The sequence below is a fragment of the Tetrao urogallus genome, assembly GCF_951394365.1.
Source record: "Tetrao urogallus genome assembly, chromosome: 2".
Classification (NCBI taxonomy): Eukaryota; Metazoa; Chordata; class Aves; order Galliformes; family Phasianidae; genus Tetrao; species Tetrao urogallus.
In genome coordinates this window covers 105183010-105191399 of record NC_136814.1, presented here as the reverse complement: position 1 = coordinate 105191399, position 8390 = coordinate 105183010, and positions in this window count along the sequence as shown.

Below are 8390 nucleotides of genomic sequence, written 5' to 3'. Positions count from 1 at the left end.
AATGCCATGCTACTAACAGCTCTCTGAGATCCAATTCCTGATTTTCTTCTCCAATCTGTGGCATTCATCAGGATTTAGAAGAGAGAGAGCAAGAACACTGTCTGCTAATGAGCTCCTTCCCTCTCTAATCTCCTTGCTGCTTTCTGCTCTCCTGTCCCGCCATAGAACACAGAAAAGCCAAGCCTACGGGCAAGTGAGTTGCCAAAAAAAAAGGTTGCCACATGCCATTAAACATCTCTTCATTAGCAGATGTGCTGCACACAGAGGATGAGGATCTGGATAAACAAGGTCCAAAAGCAGCTCCCCATCCTGCTGGGATAGCACCGCTCTTCCTTTCTGTGTCAGTGCAGATCATTTACAGAGTCACAAAAGAGCACTAATTTCAGATGAATGAGGTTGTGTAAGCTCATTAGCATCAACAGTGGCAAGTGCCATCCTTCCTCTTTCTTCACATCACACATGATCGACTTTGGCATTCCCCCTTCCACAAGCACAGTGTTGCTCATGAGTGTGATTCTTCCTTGGTTGGAGGCAACCCCTGCTCATGTTTTGAACCAGCACTTCCACCAGAACAACTGGCTTCACATTAGTGATACACTATGTATGTCCCAGACTGTATATGTGTACTGTGAATGTCTTCCAGAATCATAGAATCATTAAGGTTTGGAAAAACCTCTCAGACCATCTAGTCCAACCATCCAGTATTACCCACATGCTACCAGTTACCATCCATGTCTTCTTCAAGAACCCAGGCCAGTCTGACCACCAAACGATGCAAAGATGAACCTAAGTGACACTACAGTTCTGCTTGGAGTAATGAAAACATGAATATATGATTCTAACAGCTTCTAGCACAAACATCCATATATATAGATACAAAGTGGGGAGTAAGTTACTCTCTTCTGCTTGGATATCATCACCCACAATTGGATTCTGAGAGTCAAACCACAGAGGATGGAAGAGGCAGAAAGAGATTTTGATTTTCAGATGACCTGAAGTTTAAAGACTTGTAGATCTAAGGCTTCATGAAATACAGCTCACTACACAGGAAAATCACCTGGAAGCCCCAAGAGGTCTTTTTAGCATCATTTTAAATGGTGACATGATCAACCTTCCCCAGTACAGTGAGTGCACCCAACTGACGGAGCAGGGAGAAATGCTCATCCACCTGCTCTTTAACTGTTGTGAGCCCAAGGCAAATCCAAAGCAAACTCAAAGCATATCACCCACAAATGTGTCCACCCCTGCACAGGGCACACACAGCTTTCTTGCCATTCTACCAGCTGGAAGACAAAGCCAGCTGCCACCTCCCCACAACCATCTTTCAGGAGTTACAGAGAGTGATGAGGTCTCCCTTGAGCTCCTCTGCTCCAAACTGACCCATACCAGCTCCCTCAGCTGCTCCCCATAACACTTGTGCTCCAGACCCCTCACAGCTTCACTGCCCTTCTCAGCAAGGAAGTTGAGATGCCAAAGAAAGTTTTAAGTGCATAAGTAGGATGGATTTTGGAGCTTTTTTACTGAATTCAACCACTTTACCTCATTACTGAATCCAAAGCAAAGTCCCAAGCACTGACTGGGGGACTGTGTTGCATTCAGACCCTCAAACCTGACTTTGCAGGACCCCGGTGATAAATCCCCCCAGTGCATCCATGCAGCTTCTCTGTAATGCCTTTGTGAGGACAGATCAGAACAAAATTTGCTTTGGCTGCAACTACTAACAGGGAGGAAATGATTGTGTTTTCTCTCATCATGCACAGAAGCCTGGAGCTAAGGAACATTTGCTTTGCCACAGTGCTCTGCACACGATGCTCCACTCCGACCAGCTGCTCCCACATCGCCGCCCTGCTCAGAGAGAAAGCTGCAAGGACAAGAAGCTGTGGCTTCAAAAGTGTATGAAAGTCTTGCAAGAAAGCTTGCGGAGCCCGCAGCTATGTCGTGCACTTCTGTGAGCGGGGAGATGAAGCAGCACTGCTCTGCCCATCCAGCACTCAAAGGGAGGTACAAACACTTATTTCTAAAACCCAAATGTTCCAAGGTCGGCATGTGCTGGGACACTCACCAGCATCACCAAGTAGCATCCAGAGCCACAAACCAGAGGGGCTTAATGGTTTGTACAGTTTGTACAGGCAAGCACCAAATCTTGTCCCATGGAGAAGCAAAACGTACCAGCTACACAAATCTATGTCCTGAAGATCAGATGGGCTGTAAGGCTGAGCCTTGAGCTGAGAAGGAAGTACCGTGGGAAACACCACACACAGCAGAGCAGGTATAGCTCTGTAGGCCCCATTTAGGTCCTAGAACCATACAATCCTTTGAGTTGGAAGGAATCCTTCAAGGCCATCTGTCCCACTCCATGCAGTGAACAGGGACACCCACAGCTCCATCGGTGCTCAGAGCCCATCCAGCCTGACCTTGGCTGTCTGCAGTGATGGGGCACCACTGCCTCTCTGTCAGCCTGTGCCAGTTCCTCACCAGCCTTACTGTAAAGCACTTCTTCCTTATGTCCAATCTAAATTTGCCCTCTTTGAGTCTGAAACCATTTCCCATTCTCCTATCAGAAAAGGCCTTGCTAAAGGGTCTGTCCATTTCTTTCTCACAGCCCCCCTTTAGGTACTGAAAAGCCAAAAGGTACTGCAAAGCTGCCATAAGGTCTCCCCAGAGCTTTCTCTTCTCCAGGTTAAGATGGCTAGGTAAAAGTTTGGCTGTAAATCAGTGAAATCATCTGAGTTTGTCTGCAAGGAGTGAAAAATGAAGTCCTGCTCAACAAACAAATGGGAGAGGGATAATGCCAATGGAATGTACAGATATCCCTCACACCAAGGCTGGACATTTCAGAGCTCTGCCTTGTGTCTCAGTAGTAGACTACAGGAGAGGAAAGCATTTCCAAATATGTAAATCTGAGATTAAAGTGTTCAGTCCAGCTGAGTTATGTCTGTATAATTTCCAATAAAAATATATATATACCTTAGGGATAGATCCTAATATTAGTTTTAGGATGCTTTAAGGAATCTGCATCGCAACACCTTCTGATTAGCCTCAACGACACAAACTTTGTCTGATAAATTGGAGATCTATGTAAGTGGAAATAAAGGGGAACTAGAAGAAATAAGAGGACAGGCTCTTTAGCAGACAGGACAAGGGGAAGCAGTTTCAAACTGGCACAGGGAAGATTCAGATTAGATATAAGGAAAAAGCTTGTTATGATGAGGATGGTGAGGCAAATGATTGCCTAGAGATGGATGCACCATCCCTGCAGACAGCCAAGGTCAGACTGGATGGGCTCTGAGCACTGATGGAGCTGTGGGTGTCCCTGTTCAGTGCAGGGAGTGGGACAGATGGCCTTTATTCCTGCTGCACACCATGGCGTCCCACCCCATCAGAATACAGCACTCAGTCCCTGGAGCAAGAGGCTGAGGGGTGGGCACAGAATGAGTTGGAGCTTTCTAGGTTATATCAGTGTGTGGGGCTGTCAGGAACGGGAAAATATTCATGCACGGTCTGGTTTTTCTCCTCCAGTTAGCTGAGCCAAGATGACATTCAAGTGGGAAGTGGAGTAAATATATGCAAGAAGTCTTTTTGCAAAGTTATTTAATTCACCAGAAGGGACATTTAAACATACAGCAGCACCTTATTTACATTGAATTTCTCTTTTTGCACCCTGTAAACATCAGAAGCAATTTCTAATAAATTGCAGTCCAGGGAGCAGCAAATCAACAGTATCACCTGAGTTGCTTAAACGAATTCATTACAAAACACATTGCCTTTTTTTCCTGTGACTTTCTTCAGGTCGTATTTGAAAACATTATTCTTCTGAGTTTTCCTTTTGGGATACATGTGTGTAAAAATATCTTCAAGGAAGAAGAGATTATATTTTAAACATTATTGCCCTTGACCTCACATTCCTTTGAATGCATTGTGGCCCGGCCTTTCTGGCAGAACCGTGGCCAGTGGCACCTAGCAACAAACAGCCCAGCAGCAGGTATGGGATGGCTCAATTTGAGATCACAGATTCAGCCGTGGAAGAGTTTGAAAAAGAAATCCTTAAAATTTCTATGACCTCTGGGCTTCTCTCTACCAGTAAGGATGTTCTCCGTGAAGTAATAGGAAAATGTGATATTGTTTGCCAGTATAATTGGATGTGCTCCTGCACTGTTATCAAAGCACTGCCTCTTGCTGACCATGAATAAAGCACAGGGTGAGGGTTGGTGCTGGTTGTTCCAAGGGAAAAAAATTACAGCAGCAATTTCAGATGATATGAGGGCGGTTGAGACTTTTCCTTGACCTCCATTACAGATACAGGGAGGGTCTCTGAGAGAGATTCTTTGGGTTGGGTGTCAGTCTGTCATGCCCAAGTCTCCACCGTACTGAAAGTGGGATTGGAGGAAACCCCAATAACACAGTTACCAATGTCTGAGGTTAGCACTGATGATCCTCACAGCCCTGCTGCACTCTGCTGCTGCAGGCATCCAAAGAAACCACTGAAGAAAGGGATGAGGATTTGGGGGTATTATGAAGAGCAGCACTGAGGGCTGGGAGATGAAAGAGAAGAAAGGGGAATCTGGGGAGAAATGCTAAAGAAGCGGGTTCATCCGCAGGAGCAAAGTCTTGTCCTAGCAGTCCTGAAAAGCTCTTGTAGGCCACAAATGGCCGGGTGGAGAGGTTCAAGTAGCTGCTGTCTGCCCTGCTTTTTCTTCCTTCGTTTATAGAAAGCCATGAGAAATATTTCATCTTCTTTGTTGAGACAGTTTCCCTGCACTCAGGCAGGCAGAACAAGTGCATTTATGCTCTCACTCCAGGACTTGCTGATGGCCCTGAGAGGCAACCGGGGACTGGAACTGGACTTGTAACAGCTTCAGAAATTCAGTTGTGAAGTGCTTTTGCATTGGGTGAGAATGAAGAGAGATCTCTAATCAAACAGCAGCGTGCTGAATGAACTCAGCTGCCCTCCAGAGCAGCCACGGCTACAGATGAAGGCTTTTTGCCAAGTAAAGTGGTCTCTCCTTACTTCCCAAGGTCAGCCATCCCTTTGGAGGTGTGTAGCTACCATTAGGCAAAGGCTGGGGAGACCTTGGGCATGCACCCACCTTAGTGGTACCTTGGGGATGCGAGACCCTAGCTGTGTTGACCACCTTGGTAAAGCCCTTCATACAGAGGATAGGGAGCTGTTATAGAATAAAGAATCAAGCTGAGCTGCTAGAGCAACACAGGCTGATGAAATCCATCCCCAACCCGAAATGTTGGATCACTCTGTTTCCCATCTCTCATTCACCCTAGCTGGGCCCAGAGCAGATGTGGAGGGCCTTGGTGATTAATCACGTATTTATTAATAAATAAGCCTGTTCCAGAGCCTTTTTCCTCATCCATGAGGCCATGTCTTTGGGGTGAGGTGGCTGTGACCATGGCATATGTGCGCAGTCAGAGCCTTTCTTTGGTGACCCCAGAGAGCTGCTATCTTCAAAGCCCACCTGGGGCAGATCTCAGCACTGGACAATCAGTGGCTCAAGTCTGGAGAGACAAACCCCACTCAGCTGTGAGCAGGGAGACTTGGCAAGTGTTTAAGCTTGTTTTTCCCACCTATCAAAGGGCTGAAGCTTTTTTTTTTTTTTGAACAGAGTCGGACTGGATGGCCTAGACAGGGGTTTCTCTTCTCGCAGCAGTAGATATGGCTCATACTCCACATCCAGTAGGGTCCTTCCAGGTTTCTGCACCCAAAAAGTGCCCTAGATTCAATAGGGAAAAACCTACCAGGCCTTGAGACAAGAAGGAAGACTTTCCCTTGGATATATAATTGTAATATATAATAAAAATAATATATAATTTTTTCCTTTGTCAGACCTCCCATGGCAGACCGGTGGTCTGCTCATCTCTCCATTTCTACATCAATCACAGAGGTTAGCACACCTCAATTCTGGAAAAGGTGCCATTTGTTCTTCCAGTCTATAATATTTGCTATGAACATTTGCAATGAATATTTGCTATGTGTTTTGCTAATGAACTAGATAGGTTCACTGCAAATTGCTTAAGGAGAACAGATGGAGATGGTCAAAGAGGAGGCCCATACCTTGAACGTGTGGCTCAGTTATGGCAGGACTCTCTCATTAAGATCCCTCTCCTCCCTACATCTCAATTTTGCATATGCAAAATAGGGTTAATTCTCTGTCCTTTACTCAGTGTGTGAGTCTTAATTGACATTTTTGAAGAAGATCTGGGAAGACCTAGGCCAGGGAATGTATTGCCATCCCTGAGCAGGCATCCTTCCAGGCACTTCCCAGAATCATAGAATTACTAAGGTTGGGAAAGACCTCTATGATCATGTAATCCAACAGTTAATCTCCATCATGCCCATTAAACCACATCTCCAAAACCACGTCCCAGCTTTGTTAACATGCCCATGGATAGCCCCAAGACATCAATTCCAGCTTTGTCTGTCTGATAGGGCAACTATAAATGGCTTCAGACTAAAGGAGGGGAGATTTAGATTGGATGCAAGGAAGAAATATTTTGCAGTCAGGATGATGAGGTGCTGGCACAGGTTGACAGAGAGGCGGTGGTTCCCCAACCCTGCAGACAGCCAAGGTCAGGCTTGATGGGCTCTGAGCACTGATAGAGCTTTGGGTGTCCCTGTTCACTGCATGGAGAGGGACAGATGGCCTCTAAGGCTCCCTTCCAACTCAAATGATTCCAGCTCCCCTGCACTGAACAGGGACAGCTTAGGAACTGAACTTCTGGAGGAAAAAGCAAACTGTATGGGAGGCTGATGTACCTAAGGGCCACGTATTAAAGGGCCAGGGCACAAATATTACCCAATTAATAGTCAATAACCGCTAGCAGGGCGAGATGATTCAGGCCAGATTGTTCCATCATTGCTATTATTGCTATTCTGGTTTAAAACCAGCTCCCCTTCAACGCTGCCACAAGTGATCTGAAGCGACACATCTTTAATCTGGGTCACAGGGACGTTGCAATCCATCACCCCGCCTCCTCACACCGGCCCCAGCCACACGTCGAAACGCTTTTGTGCTTTCGGTGACTGCACGCTAAGTCTATGTTGATTGCTCCGAGCATCATCTCGGGAAGTTAACTAGCGTTAAAGTGTTGATAATGCCCCACTTTGGCAATCATATTTGCATAGCGCACAACAGAGTTTCGCAGCAAAAATGATCTTAAGAGGTGTTTTTCATCAGCCCCGTCAGTCTCGTGCCGTTTGCTCCGTCGCGGCGCGTGGGGCATTTGGTGACAAACGGCGACAGCGGTTTTCCTCTCGGTGTTACGTTCTCTTGCAGTCACCTCTGCCTGCAGGAAGAGGAGGGGACGGAGTGGGGGCAGAGGAGAAGGAATTGGGATTTTATTTCTGTTTTTCGGTTCTATTGTTACCCCCTCTTTGGCAAATTATCCCTAGTATTCCTAATGCTCCCCTCCCCTTCCCGTTGCTGAAGGGATTCCCATGGGCACTGAGCATCCCATGCATCAATGGCCACAACTGGTGACCTCTCTTTGTCTGGGGCTGCCACCACCGAAGGCCTTCTCCTCCACGACCTGAACAAGGTGTCCCATACGTCACCAGAGCGTGGCTTTTCTATTTCTTCTGAGCTCTATTTTCTTTCAAATGCAGCAATATTTTCCAAAGATCACTGAAACATTTCCTCAGCTTGGGAATAAAATCCTTCAGAGTTCAGGGATAAGAGATCTCCATAGCGATGCATTTCAGGGCTTTTTTCGGCATGTTTTTCCCCTCGGTCACTCGTCATCTCAGTGTTGTTGCAGTATTTAGGGCATTAATTTGCTCCTAACCTGCATCACTCAGAACTTCAAGCCATCATTCTGCAGCTTCTACGGTGGCAAGTTCTCATTTCAGGCCCTGCTTCTATCATGCAGAATAATGCACAGGGCAAGCTTTGCTCTTATACTGCTAAACACAGCGGTAATAAAGCTCAGCGTTATCAGAGAGCGGGTGTTCAGCCCGCACACCCCCTCCATACATGGAGCAATTCACCCCCATTGCCATTAGGGATTCAGGCACTGCGTTGCGGCGGGGGCAGGGAGGGATGCGTGGTGCTACGCTGCAGATTTCATGCCACGCAGGTCGCTGCTTTGCTGGCACAATCCTCCCGCAGCAAGGTCAGGAAGGGGGAAAAAGTAGGGATTGCAAAATGGTTCTGCTCTTCTCCTACCACCCCACAGAGCAGGGCACGATCCCCAGGGCATTAATAGCAGCCCCATCGCAGCAGAACATATTCCTGCTCGCACGCGTCCAGCAATGCAGCTCCTGCTCCCAGCACAGAAGCAAGGGAAGGAAAGCAGCGATTCCATCCTCACGAAAACAAATTCTGTGACACAAATGCAAGCCGACATATGGTAAAAATTGCCTGCAGCCCTGCTGATTTACA